Below are 15,926 nucleotides of genomic sequence, written 5' to 3'. Positions count from 1 at the left end.
AGAAAATGAGATAAACTGGGACTTTTTTTACTGAAATGTAGAAGGTTGAGCAGTGATCTGAAAGAAGTTTAGAAAATAATGAGAGGAATAACTAGAGCCAATGATAGTTGTCTTTTCCCTTGGATGGAGAATATCATGATGAGGGGACACATTTTTAAAGTTAGAAGAGAGAGTTTCAAAACCTTTTTTACATAGAGGGTGGTTTGTGTATGTAGAATGAACTTCCAGAGGAAGTGGTGGATGCGGGTACAATTACAGTGTCTAAAAGACATTTGGATAAGTACATGAATAGGAAAGGTTGGGAGGGATATGGGTCAGGAGCCGGCAGGTGGGACTGGTTAGTTTGGGATTATAGTTGGAACGAAGGGTCTGTTTCTATGCTGTATGACTCTATGATTCTCTGGGTTGAAGGGGCAGTGTCAGCTCCAGAGGCTTTAGGGATGGGGTGTGGTGCTACCAGGTCTGGAAGGTGGGGTCAGTACCACCTGGGTCACTTTGGGTGGGGTTTCAGGTCAGTGAGGGAGGGGCTGGGTGGGTGTTGGGTGGCGATGGGTGATGCGGGTGGTTGTAGTTCCAATCCCGTTGACAGGAGCAGGGGCCACGTTTGGGTCAAATGGGGTATCAAGTCTAATGAAAGGGAGAGGTTGTTGTTTTGCTGGTAATGGGGTGGGGGAGGTGACAGTTCCAATGGGGTTATGTTTGGGGAGAAGGGGAGTAGTGGGTCAGTGATGAGGGATCTGTAGGATACTGGGGTTGGTGGGAAAGTGAGGGAGTTTTGGGTCAATCCAATTCATGGGTGTCAGGTTGAGGAGGCCTGTCCGGTCTGACATGGTCATTACGGGGTTGGTGTCAGGTCAGGGGGAGCGGGGGAAGTGTGTCAGTGACAATGACTGACTCCTGATCAGAATTCCAAGGCCAATGAAGTGAGAAACTTGGATAAAGCCATTGATTAGAATCATTGAACTAATGAACCAATGGGAACAGTGAGTGTAAATGGGAATGAAATGCTTCCTGCTGACGTTAATTCAGCTGAATAATTTTCAACTGAGAATAAATGCTGTTCAGTATTCTTGGTTGGAGCTAAAATTATTGACTGCCAGTAGAGGGCAGCATTTATAAACAGGATCCCAGAATTCCTAAAATGGGACTTTGATGGAATTGGTCAAATATGGGTAAATTTACATAACTTGCCTCATGAACAGTCATTGTATTACTGGAAGGTTCTATAAGTGTATACCTTTCTCTTAAAGAGATCAGAAATATGCACAGTACTCCAGATTAATACATTGTGTACGGGTGTAGGGTGTAGGGTGTAGGTTTGCTCGCTGAGCTGTAGGTTTGATATCCAGACGTTTCACTCGTCACTGTCTAGGTAACATCATCAGTGGCGACCTCCAAGTGATGCGAAGCTGTTGTCTCCTGCTTTCTATTTATATCTTTCTCCTGGATGGGGTTCCTGAGGTTTGTGGTGATGTAATTTCCTGTTTGTTTTCTGAGGGGTTGATAGATGACATCCAGATCTATGCGTTTGTTTATGGCTTCAGCACCCTCCTGGCTACTAAAATGTAGATAGGTTGCGAACTTGGTCAAACAGCACGGGATGCTGGGTACATTGGCAAAATAAAGTTCTCAAATCACAAAGTCCACACACCAGACACAGAGCAAACACAGAAGTCGGGTGCGAATGACATTTGCTAATGTAAAAGGCAACATTTATGCAAAACAGACATACTCCCAACAACTTATTTACTGAACAAAGGAGGGCCTGGACAGCAAGGTACAGTGCCGGGTCTTTCTACACAAAAATAAACTAACATCAGCAATCCATCCAAATGATTGACTCTGTTTCCAACTACCAAGCGTATCTCCCTGATTGGCCAGAACAATAGAAAGTTCCAGAAAACCATCTAAAAGATATAAAAGCAGGCTTCACCTGCAGACGTTGCTCTTGGAATCTTCTGGAGGCCTCCTGAGGAGACCAACATGGCAAGAGGCAAAGACCAACTGGCCATCCAGAGAGAGAGAGAGGATGAAAGCAGCTTCACACACCCAGAGAGGGAGAGCAATTGTGTAAATCTCCAAGAAACTCAGGACTTATTGTAACCTTAGGAGTCAAATAGGATTTGAGATTGTGTGTTTAGTATTAAAGGTTGTTGTAATTTTGTTTCTAATGAAGTCGGCAATATTTTTCACTGGTACTGGCTTATGTTCATATTGATCCTCGAGGGTAGTACTATCGGGAATACTCTCGGTACTATGAGCTAATGAGGGTATGAATAGGAGGATAGAGCAGGTGAATGCATGGCTGAGGAGCTGGTGTAGGAGAAAATAATTCACTGTTTTGGATCATTAGAATCTCTTCTGGGGCAGAAGTGACTTGTACAACAAGGATGGATTGTGCCTGAATTGGAAGGGGACTAATATACTGGCAGGGAGATTTGCTAGAGCTCCTCAGGAAGATTTAAACCAGTAAAGGGGGAAGGGGGGGGGGGGGGCTCAGGGAGATAGCGAGGGAAGAGATCAATCTGAGACTGGTACAGTGGAGAAAAGAAGCAAGTCAAACAGTCAGGGCAGGCAGGGACAAAGCAGAGAACAAGGTAGGACTGATAAATTAAACTGCATTTATTTCAATGCAAGAGGCCTAACAGGGAAGGCAGATGAACTCAGGGCATGGTTAGCAACATGGGACTGGGATATCATAACAATTGCAGAAACATGGCTCAGGGATGGACAGGACTGGCAGCTTAATGTTCCAGAATACAAACACTATAGGAAGGATAGAAAGGGAGGCAAGAGAGGAGGGGGAGTGAAGGTTTTGATAAGAGATAGCATTACAGCTGTGCTGAGGGAGGATATTCCTGGAAATACATTCAGGGAAGTTCCTTGGGTGGAACTGAGAAATAAGAAAGGGATGGTTACCTTGCTGGGATTGTATTATAAACCCATAATAGTCAGCGGGAAATTGAGAAACAAATTTGTAAGGGGATTTCAATTATCTGTAAGAATAATAAGGTGGTTATGGAAGAGGATTTTAACTTTCCAAACATAGTCTGGGACTGCCATAGTGTTAAGGGTTTAGATGGAGAGGACTTTGTTAAGAGTGTCCAAGAAAATGTTCTGAGTCAGTGTGTGAACGTACCAACTACAGAAGGTGCAGAGCTTGACCTACTCTTGGGAAATAAGGGCAGGGCAGGTGACTGAGTTGTCAGTGGGGGAATACTTTGGGGCCAATGACCATAATTCCATTAGTTTTAAAATCGTGATGGAAAAGGAGAGACCAGGTCTCACAGTTGAAGTTCAAAATTGGAGGAAGACTACTTTTGATGGTATCAGGCTAGAACTTTCGAAAGCTGATTGGGGGCAGATGTTCACACGTAAAGGGACGGCTGGAAAATGGGAAGCCTTCAGAAATGAGATAACGAGAATCCAGAAACAGTGTATTCCTATAAGGGTGAGAGGAAAGGCTGGTAGACGAAGGGAATGCTGGACGACTGGAAAAATTGAGGTTTCGGTTAAGAAAAAGAAAGAAGCATATGTCAGGTAGCGACAGCAGAGATTGAGAGAATCATTAGAAGAGTATAAAGGAAGTAGGAGTATACTTAATAGGGAAATCAGGAGGGCAAAAAAGGGACATGAGATAGCTTTGGAAAATAGGGTTAAAGAGAATCCAAAGGGTCTTTACAAATACATTAAGGATAAAAGGGTAACTGGAGAGCGAATAGGGCCCCTCAAAGATCAGCAAGGTGGCCTTTGTGTGGAGCTGCATGAGATGGGGGAGATACTAAATGAGTATTTTGCATCAGTGTTTATTGTGGAGAAGGACCTGCAAGATATAGAATGTGGGGAAATAGATGGTGACATCTTGAAAAATGTCCATATTACAGAGGAGGAAGTGCTGGATGTCTTGAAATGAATAAAACTGGATAAAGCCCGGGACTTGATCAGGTGTACCCTTGAACTTTGTGGGAAGCTAGGGAAGTGATTTGCTGGGCGGCTTACTGAGATATTTGCGTCATCGATAGTCACAGGTGAGGTGCTGGAAGACTGGAGGTTGGCTAATTTGGTGCCACTATTTAAGGAAGGTGGAAAGGACAAGCCAGGGAACTATAGACCCGTGAGCCTGACGTTGGTGGTGGGAAAGTTGTTGGATGGAATTCTGAGGGACAGGATGTACATGTATTTGGAATGGTAAGGACTGATTAGGGATAGGCCGCCTACTTGCGGAGCGTTTCAGAGAACACCTCTGGGACACCCGGACCAACCAACCCAACCACCCTGTGGCTCAACACTTCAACTCCCCCTCCCACTCCACCAAGGATATGCAGGTCTTTGGACTCCTCCATCGCCAGACCACAACAACACGACGGTTGGAGGAAGAGCGCCTCATCTTCCGTCTAGGAACCCTCCAACCACAAGGGATGAACTCGGATTTCACCAGTTTCCTCATTTCCCCTCCCCCCACCTTGTCTCAGTCAAATCCCTCAAACTCAGCACCGCCTTCCTAACCTGCAATCTTCTTCCTGACCTCTCCGCTCCCACCCCAGTCTGACCTATCACCCTCACCTTGACCTCTTTCCACCTATCGTATTTCCAACGCCCCTCCCCCAAGTCCCTCCTCCCTACCTTTTATCTTAGCCTGCTGGACACACTTTCCTCATTCCTGAAGAAGGGCTTATGCCCGAAACGTCGATTCTCCTGTTCCCTGGATGCTGCCTGACCTGCTGCGCTGTTCCAGCAACACATTTTCAGCTCTGATTAGGGATAGTCAACATGGCACTGCGTGTGGGAAATCATGCCTCACAAACTTTATTGAGTGTTTTGAAGAAGTAACAAAGAGGATTGATGAGGGCAGAGCTGTAGACGTGATCTATATGGACTTCAGTAAGGCATTTGATAAGGTTCCCCATGGGAGATTGGTGAGCAAGGTTAGATCTCATGGAATACAGGAAGAACTAACCATTTGGATACAGAACTGGCACATAGGTAGAAGACAGAGGGTGGTGGTGGAGAGTTGTTTTTCAGACTGGAAGCCTGTGACCAGTGGAGTGCCACAAGGATCGGTGATGGGTCCACTATTTTTCATCATTTATATAAATGATTTGGAGCATAAGTGATATAGTTAATAAGTTTGCAGATGACACCAAAATTGGAGGCGTAGCGGACAGCGAAGAAGGTTACCTCAGATTACAATGGGATCTTGACCAGATGGGCTAATGCGCTGAGGAGTGGCAGATAGAGTTTAATTTAGTTAAATGCGAGGTGCTGCATTTTGGGAAAGCAAATCTTGGCTGGAATTATACTCTTAACAGTAAGGTCTTAGGGAGTGTTGCTGAACAAAGAGACCTTGGAGTGCAGGTTCATAGCTCCTTGAAAGTAGATTCGCAGGTAGATAGGATAGTGAAGAAGGCATACGGTATGCTTTCCTTTATTGGTTAGAGTATTGAGTACAGGTGTTTGGAGGTCATGTTGTAGCTGTACAGGATGTTGGTTAGGCCACTTTTGGAATATTGGGTGCAATTTTGGTCTCCTTTCTATCGGAAAGATGTTGCAAAACTTGAAAGGGTTCAGAAAAGATTTACAAGGATATTGCCAGGGTTGGAGGCTCTTGAGGGATAGGGAGAGGTTGAACAGGCTGGGGCTGTTTTTCTCTGGAGTGTCGGAGGCTGAGAGGTGGCTTTATAAACGTTTATAAAATCACGAAGGGCATGGAAGGGTACCTGAATAGGAAGGGTTTGGAGGACTGCGGATGGGTGCTAGCAGGTGGGACTAGACTAGTTTGGGATAACTGGTGGGCATGGACAAGGTGGACCGAAGGGACCGAAGGGACAGTTTCCATGCTGTACATCTCCATGATTCTATCTGGGGTCTGTACGCCAGCATTGTTAAGGTGGCAGTTCCAGGCTATGAAGCCAGTGATGGTGACACAATGGAGACTAATGTCTCAGAGGGGGACTTGGAGGTGATGGTGTTCCCATCAACCTGCTGTATTTGTCCTTTGAGTGTGAACGTTATGGAATGAGAATGAGCAGCTGAAGAAGCTGCAGTACCTCACTGCAGTCCATCCTGTAGCAAGAACAGACTGACATGCAATATACTAACAGAGGAGAAAATGGAGTCTGAAGATAATGGATGGGATTCTGGTCAAGGGGATTGATATATTGAGGTCTGTTGTGTCTAGTTTCTGGAGTGGGAACACACACCCAGGAGATTGGGAATATTCCATTACACACCAGAATTGTGATGTTTATTGAGGTTTGTTTGTGCAGAGGGTGAGTCAGTGCAGTCTCGAATCTGGCCGGATAGAAACGGTATTGATGTGGGTGGTCAAGTTCACTTTCTGGCCAATGAGCATGACCAGGAGTTTGAAACTTGGACCCAATAATGTTAATATGATCAGACATGGCAAATGCCTGGCACTTTCACCGCATGGATTTCACTTGCCATCTGGGCATCAATGTTGTCCCGCTCTGAATTGCTGTGTGTGTGCATGAACTGCTTCATTATCTGAGGATTAAAGAAAGAACCTGAAGACCCCAGTCAGCAGAGAACAGCCCCCCTGAGGGGATTATTTAATTCTGTGTTCACCATTGAGGAAGCAGAATTCAGAAAGACATTGACAGAGCAAGTGCTCCTGCCATACCAGACTGTAACACTCGTCACTGCAGGAAGGAGCTGGCCCTGTATTTTACCGAGACATCAGGGTGTCTCTCCCGGTAACTCGTGTGGTTTCTCACCTCTGAGATGTTTCTGACCCCACTGGAAGTGATGTGCTGTTTAAACATCACTGTCCTCACTCAGCACCCACACAGAGACATAATTCAGCAGAGCTCACTGGCTACTCCCCTCAACTGGGACGATGCTAGTCACCTTCCTGACACCAGGAGGTTAAACTTCCTGTTGTGACCTTCCTGCCACCTGGGTGAGATTGTCTAACCCAGCACAGACTGTAGATTACCAGCCATTTAAATACCCTGGAGTGTGACTTCCTTAATGGGAGCATTGAGAGCCAAGGGAAGGTCGTTGAGTGAAGTTGATTTATCTCATCTGCTCTGACAAACTACTCTGACAACGCTGTACTTTCTGTATTACCAGGGAAACTCTCAGCCTGACACTGTGGGAGCTGAAAGCAAATGCTGCTGGGGACCTTCAGACTTCCCTGGAGCCAGCACTCAGTGAGTTAATCATTTCAAAATCCATCTCAAAGTTGGAATGAAGGAAACTTCCAGAAGCAAATTGCTGCTTTTTGCCTCCTGTGTTTCATGTTTGAGTAATTTATTCCAAAAACAGCTCCAAAAACAGTATGAAAATATCTGAGCTCACTACTCAAACTGCAGATCCACCTGAAGATGCTGAGAACTGAACCGTGAATTCACCGATCTGAGGGAACATCGATATTTTGAGTTTTTGCTTCATTCTGTCTGTCGTCCTCAGGATGATAATTGTAGGAACAGGAGCTGATCAAGAGGCAGCTGATTTCTGTCATGAAGTTTTCTGCCTTCAGTCCTTGGGGCACATTTCATTCAAATTCAGTCTGGTCAGGAGCTCACTGTTTGCTGCCCTGTTTTGGGCCAGTTCATTATCACTCGTGTCAGAGAGAGACAGCTTGTCAGGGTGTGTTTGATGATGATTCTTTCCAGAATCAATTGTTCAGACATTCAGAGGGCAGCAGATAATCTCAGCAAATACTGAGGCTGCTTTCCCACCATCTCTCACAGATGGAAGGATGACAATCACTTTGCTGATCATGTTTGTTTCTGAGTCTTGTGGGAAAATGTGAAGCATGTTTTACACAGAGGGAGAATTCCTACTTTAAAAAATCACATTAAAGTTTGATCATAATTAGCAATATGGATAAAAGTTCATATTTAATTCATCAGGAAACAATATTCATTGGGTTTCCTGACTTAATACACCAAGCCCAATATAACATAGAACAGTATAGCACACTACAGATCCTTCAGCCCTTGATGTTGTGACAACCTTTTATCCTACTCTGAGATCACACTAATGTACATACCCCTCATTTTGCTCTCATCCAAGTGCTGATCCAATACTCGCTAAATGTCTGTAATGTATCTGATTCTCCTACCACTGCTGGCAGTGTATTCCACACACCCAGCACTCTCTGTGTAAAGAACCTACCTCTGACATCTCCCCTAAACCTTCCTCCAATCACCTTAAAATTATGCCCCCTTGTGACAGCCATTTCTGCCCTGGGAAAAAGTCTCTGGCTGTTCACTCTACCTCTGACTCGCATCATCTTGTATCAAGTTACCTCTCATCCTTCTTCATTTCAATGAGAAATGGCCACGTTCCCTGATCCATTTTTCATAAGACATACCCTTGACTCCAGGCAGCATCCTAGTAAATCTCCTCTGCACCCTCTCTAAAGCTTCCACATCCTTCCTATGATGATGCAACCAGAACTGAACACAGTGTTCCAAGTGTGGTCTAACCAGGGCATTACAGAGCTACAATATAACCCTACGGCTCTTCAACTCAATCTCCCTGCGAATGAAAGTCAACATACCATACGCCTTCTCAACAATCCTATCAACTTGCTTGGCAACTTTGAGGGATATATGGACATGACCCCAAAAATCTCTCTGTTCCTCCACACTGCCAAGATTCCTGCCTTTATCCCTGTAATGTGCATTAAAATTTCACCTTACAAAATGAATTTCATACTTCTCCAGGTTAAACTCCATTTGCCACTTCTCAGCCCAACTCTACATCCTGTCAATGTTCTGTTGCAACCAACAACAGCCCTCCACACAATCCATAGATCTACCAACTTTTGTGACATCGACAAATGCACTAACTCTCCCTTCCACTTCCTCATCCACATTTATAAGAATCACAAAGAGCAGAGGCCCCAGAACAGAATTCTGCATAACACACTGGTCACCGAGTGCCAGACTGAATACTTTCCATCTATTACCACCCTCTGCCTTCTATGGGCCAGCCAATTCTGTATCCAGGCAGCCAAACTTCCCTGAATCCTATGAATCCTTTCTTTCTGAACAAACCTACCATGCAGAACCTTATCAAAAGCCTTGCTAAAATCCATATATACACATCCACGGGGCGGCTCAAGTGATTAGCACTGTTGCTTCACAGTGCCAGGGACTGGGGCTTGATTCCAGCCTCAAGCAACTGTCTGTGTGGAGTTTGAACAATCTCTCCTTGTTTGCGTGGTTTTCCTCCAGGTTCTCTGGTTTCCTCGCACAATACAGCGATGTGCAGGTTAGGTGATTTGGCCATGGGAAATTACCCATAGCCCATTCAGGGATGTGTAGGTTAGATGCATTAGTCAGGGGAAAATATAGCATAATAGGTATGGGAATGGGTATGGATGGGTTAGTCTTCAAAGGGTCAGTGTGAACTTGTTGAGCTGAAGGGCCTGTTTCCGCACTGTAGGGATTCTATGATTCACTGCTCTGTCCTCATCAACGTGTTTTGTCACACAGAGTCAGCGAGGTGTACAGCACAGAACTAGACCCTTCGGTCCAACTCGTCCATGCCAACCAGATCTAGTCCCATTTGCAAGCAGCGGGCGCATATCCCTCTCAACCCTTCCTATTCATATACCCATCCAGATGCCTTTTAAATGTTACAATTGTACTTGCCTCCACCACTTCCTCTGGCAGCTCATTCCATACATGCACCACCCATTGTGTGAAAAAGTTGCCCCTCGGGTCTCTTTTATATCTTTACCCTCTCAACCTAAACCGATGCTCTCCAGTTCTGGACTCCACCTCTCCGGTGAAAAGACTTTGTCTATTTATCCTATCATGCCCCTCATGATTTTATAAACCTCATTAATGTCACCCCTCAGCCTCCAACGCTCCAGGAAAAATAGCCTCACACTATTCAACCTCTCCCTATACCTCAAATCCTCCAACTCTGGCAACATCCTTGTAAATCTTTTCTGAACCCTTTCAAGTTTTGCAACATCTTTCTGATAGGAAAGAGACCAGAATTGCACGCAATATTCCAAATGTGTCCTAACCAACAGCCTGTACAATCGTAACATGACCTCCAAACACCTGTACTCAATACTCTGACCAATAAAGGAAAGCATACCAAACACCTTCTTCATTATCCTATCTACCTGCGAATCTACTTTCAAGGAGCTATGAACCTGCACTCTAAGGTCTCTTTGTTCAGCAACACTCCCGAAGACCTTATCGTTAAAGGTATAAATCCAGCTAAGATTTGCTTTCCCAAAATGCAGCACCTCATATTTATCTAAATTAAACTCCATCTGCCACTCCTCAGCCCATTGGCCCATCTGATCAAAATCCTGTTGTAATCTGAGGTAACCTTCTTCGCTGTCCACTACACCTCCAATTTTGGTGTCATCTGCAAAGTTACTAACTATATCTCTTATGCTCACATCCAAATCATTTATATAAATGACAAAAAGTAGTGGACCCAGCACTGATCCTTGTGGCACTCCAATGGTCACAGGCCCCAATCTGAAAAACAACCCTCCATCACCACTCTCTGTCTTCTACCTACAAGCCAGTTCTTTATCCAAATAGCTAGTTCCCACTGTATTGCATGAGATCTAACCTTGCTCACCAGTCTTCCATGGGCAACCTTGTCGAATGCCTTACTGAAGTCTATATAGATCACGTCCACCATTCTGCCCTCATCAATCCTCTTTGTTAATTCTTCAAAAACTCAATGAAGTTTGTGAGACATGATTTCCCACCCACAGAGCCATGTTCACTATTCCTAATCAGTCCTTCCCTTTCCAAATACATGTTTATCCTATCCCTCAGGATTCCCTCCAATAACATGCCCACAACCGACATCAGGCTCACCAGTCCATAGTTCCCTGGATTGTCCTTATCACCTTTCTAATATAGTGGCACCATGTTAGCCAACCTCCAGTTTTCCAGCACCTCACCTGTGACTATCGATGATACAAATATCTCAGTAAGGGACCCAGCAATCACTTCTCAGCTTCCCACAGTGTTCTAGGGTACACCTGATCAGGTCCTGAGGATTTAGAACATAGAAGAATACAGCGCAGTACAGGCCCTTCGGCCCTCGATGTTGCGCCGATCCAAGCCCACCTAACCTACCCTAGCCCACTATCCTCCATATGCCTATCCAATGCCCGCTTAAATGCCCATAAAGAGGGAGAGTCCACCACTGCTACTGGCAGGGCATTCCATGAACTCACGACTCGCTGAGTAAAGAACCTACCCCTAACACCTGTCCTATACCTACCCCCCCTTAATTTAAAGCTATGCCCCCTTGTAATAGCTGACTCCATATGTGGAAAAAGATTCTCACTGTCGACCCTATCTAAACCCCTAATCATCTTTTACACCTCTATCAAGTCACCCCTAAACCTTCTTTTCTCCAATGAAAACAACCCCAAGTGCCTCAGCCTTTCCTTATACGATCTTTCTACATAACCAGGCAACATCCTGGTAAACCTCCTCTGCACTCGTTCCAGTGCCTCCACATCCTTCCTATAGTATGGCGACCAAAACTGCACACAATACTCCAGATGTGGCCGCACCAGAGTCCTATACAACTGCAACATGACCTCAGTACGCCATCTGCCTTCTTCACCGCACTATTTACCTGGGTGGCAACTTTCAAAGATTTGTGTACATGGACACCAAGATCCCTCTGCTCATCCACACTACCAAGTATCCGACCGTTAGCCCAGTACCCCATCTTTTTATTACTCTTACCAAAGTGAATCACCTCACACTTAGCTACATTGAACTCCATTTGCCACCTTTCTGCCCAGTTCTGCAGTTTATCTATATCCCGCTGTAACCTGCCACATCCTTCCTCACTGTCTACAACTCCTCCGACTTTCGTATCATCCGCAAACTTGCTCACCCAACCTTCTAACCCCTCCTCCAGGTCATTTATAAAAATGACAAACAGCAATGGTCCCAAAACAGATCCTTGCAGAACACCGCTAGTGACGGCACTCCAAGATGAACCTTTGCCATCAACTACTACCCTCTGTCTTCTTCCAGCCAGCCAACTCCTAATCCAAACCTCCAACTCACCCTCAATGCCATACCTCCGTATTTTTTGCAGTAGTCTACCATGGGGAACCTTGTCAAACGCCTTACTAAAATCCATATACACCACATCTACTGCTTTCCCCTCGTCCACTTCCTTAGTCACCTTCTCAAAGAATTCAATAAGGTTTGTGAGGCACGACCTGCCCTTCACAAAACCATGCTGACTATCCTTGATCACATTATTCCTATCCAGATGTTCATAAATCCTATCCCTTACAATTCTCTCTAAGATTTTGCCCACAACAGAAGTGAGACTCACCGGCCTATAGTTACTAGGGTTATCCCTACTCCCCTTCTTAAACAAGGGAACCACATTTGCTAGCCTCCAATCTTCTGGCACTACTCCTGTAGACAACGAGGACATAAAAATCAAGGCCAATGGCTCTGCAATCTCCTCCCTTGCTTCCCAGAGAATCCTAGGATAAATGCCATCAGGCCCAGGGGACTTATCTATTTTCACCCTTTCCAGAATTTCCAACACCTCTTCCCTACATACCTCAAAGCCATCCATTCTACTTAATTGTGACTCAGTACTCACATTGACAACAATGTCCTGTTCCTGATTGAATACTGACGAAAAGTATTCATTCAGTGTCTCCCCAATCTCTTCAGCTTCCACACGCAACTTCCCACTACTATCCTTGACTGGACCTATTCCTACCCTAGTCATTCTTTTATTCCTGACATACCTATAGAAAGCCTTAGGGTTTTCCCTAATCCTACCAACTAAGGACCTTTCATGTCCCCTCCTTGCTGCTCTTAGCTCTCTCTTCAGGTCCTTCCTGGCTACCTTATAACTCTCAATCGCCCCAATTGAACCTTCACGCCTCATCTTTACATAGGCCACCCTCTTCCATTTAACAAGGGATTCCAATTCCTTATTAAACCACGGCTCCCTCACACGACCCTTTCCTCCCTGCCTGACGGGTACATACTTATCAAGGACACTCAATAGTTGCTCATTGAACAAGCTCCACATATCAATTACACCCTTGCCTTGAAGCTTACTTTTCCAGGCCACACATCCTAAGTCATGCCTCACAGCATCATAATTTCCCTGCCCCCATCTATAACTCTTGCCCTGTAGTACACACTTATCCCTCTCCATCACTAGAGTAAAGGTCACCGAATTGTGGTCACTGTCCCCAAAGTGCTCACCTACCTCTAATTCTAACACTTGGCCTGGTTCATTACCCAGAACCAAATCCAGTATGGCCTCACCTCTTGTTGGCCTATCTACATATTGTGTCAGGAAACCCTCCTGCACACATTGGACAAACACTGACCCATCTAACGAACTTGAGCTATAGCTTTCCCAATCAATATCAGGAAAGTTAAAGGCCTCCATAACAACCACCCTATTACTTTCACTCTTCTCTTGAATCATCCTCGCAATCCTTTCTTCTACGTTTCTAGGACTATTAGGAGGCTTGTAAAAAACTCCTAACAGGGTGAGCTCACCTTTCCTATTCCTAACCTCAGCCCAAACTACCTCAGATGGCGAGTCTTCATCCATCGTCCTTTCCACAGCTGTAATACTACCTTTTCGCGTTTCCACAGCTGTAATACTACCTTTTCGCGTTTCAAGATGTCCAGCACTTGCTCCTCTGAAATATTAATGTTTTTCAAGATGTCACCATCTATTTCCCTACATTCTATATCTTCCATGTCCTTCTGCACAGTAAACACTGTTGCAAATTACTCGTTTAGTATCTCCCCCCTCCATCTCCTGTGGCTCCACACAAAGGCCACTTTGCTGACCTTTGAGGGGCCCTATTCTCTCCCTAGTCACCCTTTTGTCCTTAACGTATGTGTAAAATCCCTTTGGATTCTCTTTAAGTCTATTTGCCAAAGCTATCTCATGTCCCCTTTTTGCCCTCCTGATTTCCCTCTTAAGTATATTCCTATTGCCTTTATTCTCTTCTAAGGATTCACTCCATCTATCCTGTGTATACCTGACATGCTTTCCCCTTGTTCTTTACCAAACCCTCAATTTTTCTAGCCATCCAGCATTCCCTACATCCTCAAATAATTCAATAAGGCTTATGTGGCATAACCTGCCCCTCACAAACCCATGCTGACTATCTCTCATCAAATTAAGTGTTTCCAAATAATCAAAAATCCTGTCTCTCAGAATCCTCTCCAATAATTTGCCCACCACTGACACAAGACTGACTGCCCTGTAATTCCCAGGGTTATCCCTATTCCCTTTCTTGCACAAGGGAACAACTTTTGCCACCCTCCAATCATCTGGTCGTACTCCAATGGACTGTGAGGACGCAAAGATCATCACCAAAGTCGCAGCAATCTCTTCCCTCGCTTCCCGTAGCAACCTTGCATATATCCTGTCTGGGGCCCAGGGGACTTATCTATCCTCATGTTTTTCAAAATTTCCAGCACATCCTCCTTCTCAACATCAATCTGTTTGAGCTTATCAGCCTGTTTCATGCTGTCTTCACAAACGACAAAGTCCCTCTCACAGGGCCTCCCCTAACACCTCCAAATCCAGGCACAAGTTCCCTCCGCTATCCCTGATCAACCCTACCCTCACTCTGGCCATCCTCTTGTTCCTCACATAAGTGTAGAACATCTTGGTGTTTTCTTTAATCCTACCCACCAAGGCTTTTTCATGTCTCCTTCTAGCTCTCCTAAGTCCATTCCTCAGTTCCTTCCTGGCTACCTTGTTATATTCTAGAGCCCTCTCTGATTCTTGCTTCTTCAACCTTAAGTAAGTTTCCTTCTTCCTCTTGACTAGATGTTCCACATCTCTTGTCATCTAAGGTTCCCTCACCCTACCATCCCTTCCTTGCTTCAGTGGGACAAACCTATCCAGTACTTGCAACAAGTGCTCCCCAGACAACCTCCACATTCTGTCCTGCATTTCCCTGAGAGCACCTGTTCCCAATGTATTTTTCATAGTTCCTGCCTAACAGCATTGTAATACCCCCTCCCCAATTAAATACATTCCCATACCGTCTGTTCCTCCCCTTCTCGATGACTCTAGTAAAGGTCAGGGAATTGTGATCACATCTCCCACTAAGAGATCTGACTCCTGATTTAGTTCGTTGCCAAGCACGAAACCCAATATGGCCTCCTCGCATTCAGCCGATCTACATATTGAATTAGGCATTCTTCCAGGACACAGCTGACAAAATCTGCTCCAACCAAACTATTTGCATTAAGGAGGTTTCAATTAATATGAGGGAAGTCACCCATGGCAACAACCCTGTTACTTCTGCACCTTTCCAAAATCTGTCACCCAATCTGCTGCTCCATGTCTCTGTTGCTATTGTGAGGTCTGGAGAAAACTCCCAATAAAGTGACTGCTCCTTTCCTGTTTCTGATTTCCATCCATACTAACTCTCTTTTTTTAAATTTCAAAAATATACTTTAGAAATAAAATAATTTGATGGTCTGTACAGTTGGTCATGCCATACATACGTAAATATTTACATACAGAGATCAGAATTTGTATATACAAATGAGGAAGCAGATACAATCGGGGCGTGTAAGAGACTATTAGATAAGCACATGGTTATGTAAGGGATGGAGGGATATGGACAAGGGGCAGGCAGAAGGGATTTGTTTAAATGGGCGTCATTTTCACCACCACATCCTGGGCCGAAGGGCCCGTTCCTGTGCTGTATTCTTCTCGGTTCTATTTTCAACTAACGTCAGAGGCTGAGGGGCTACCTGATAGAAATTTTCAAATTTATGAGAGGCATGGAGAGAATGCACAGATGGAATCTTTACCTCAGGATAAATTGAAAACTGGAGAGCCACCAGAACACATTACAAAGTGTGTCAAACAAACATCACAAGATGCATGGAACATGCCTCAGTCAGGCAGAAGATCAG

This window comes from Chiloscyllium plagiosum, unplaced genomic scaffold (genome assembly GCF_037043375.1).
Source record: "Chiloscyllium plagiosum isolate Xiang-an unplaced genomic scaffold, Cpla_swu_hap1 HiC_scaffold_3, whole genome shotgun sequence".
Classification (NCBI taxonomy): domain Eukaryota; kingdom Metazoa; phylum Chordata; class Chondrichthyes; order Orectolobiformes; family Hemiscylliidae; genus Chiloscyllium; species Chiloscyllium plagiosum.
This window is presented reverse-complemented; position numbering follows the sequence as displayed.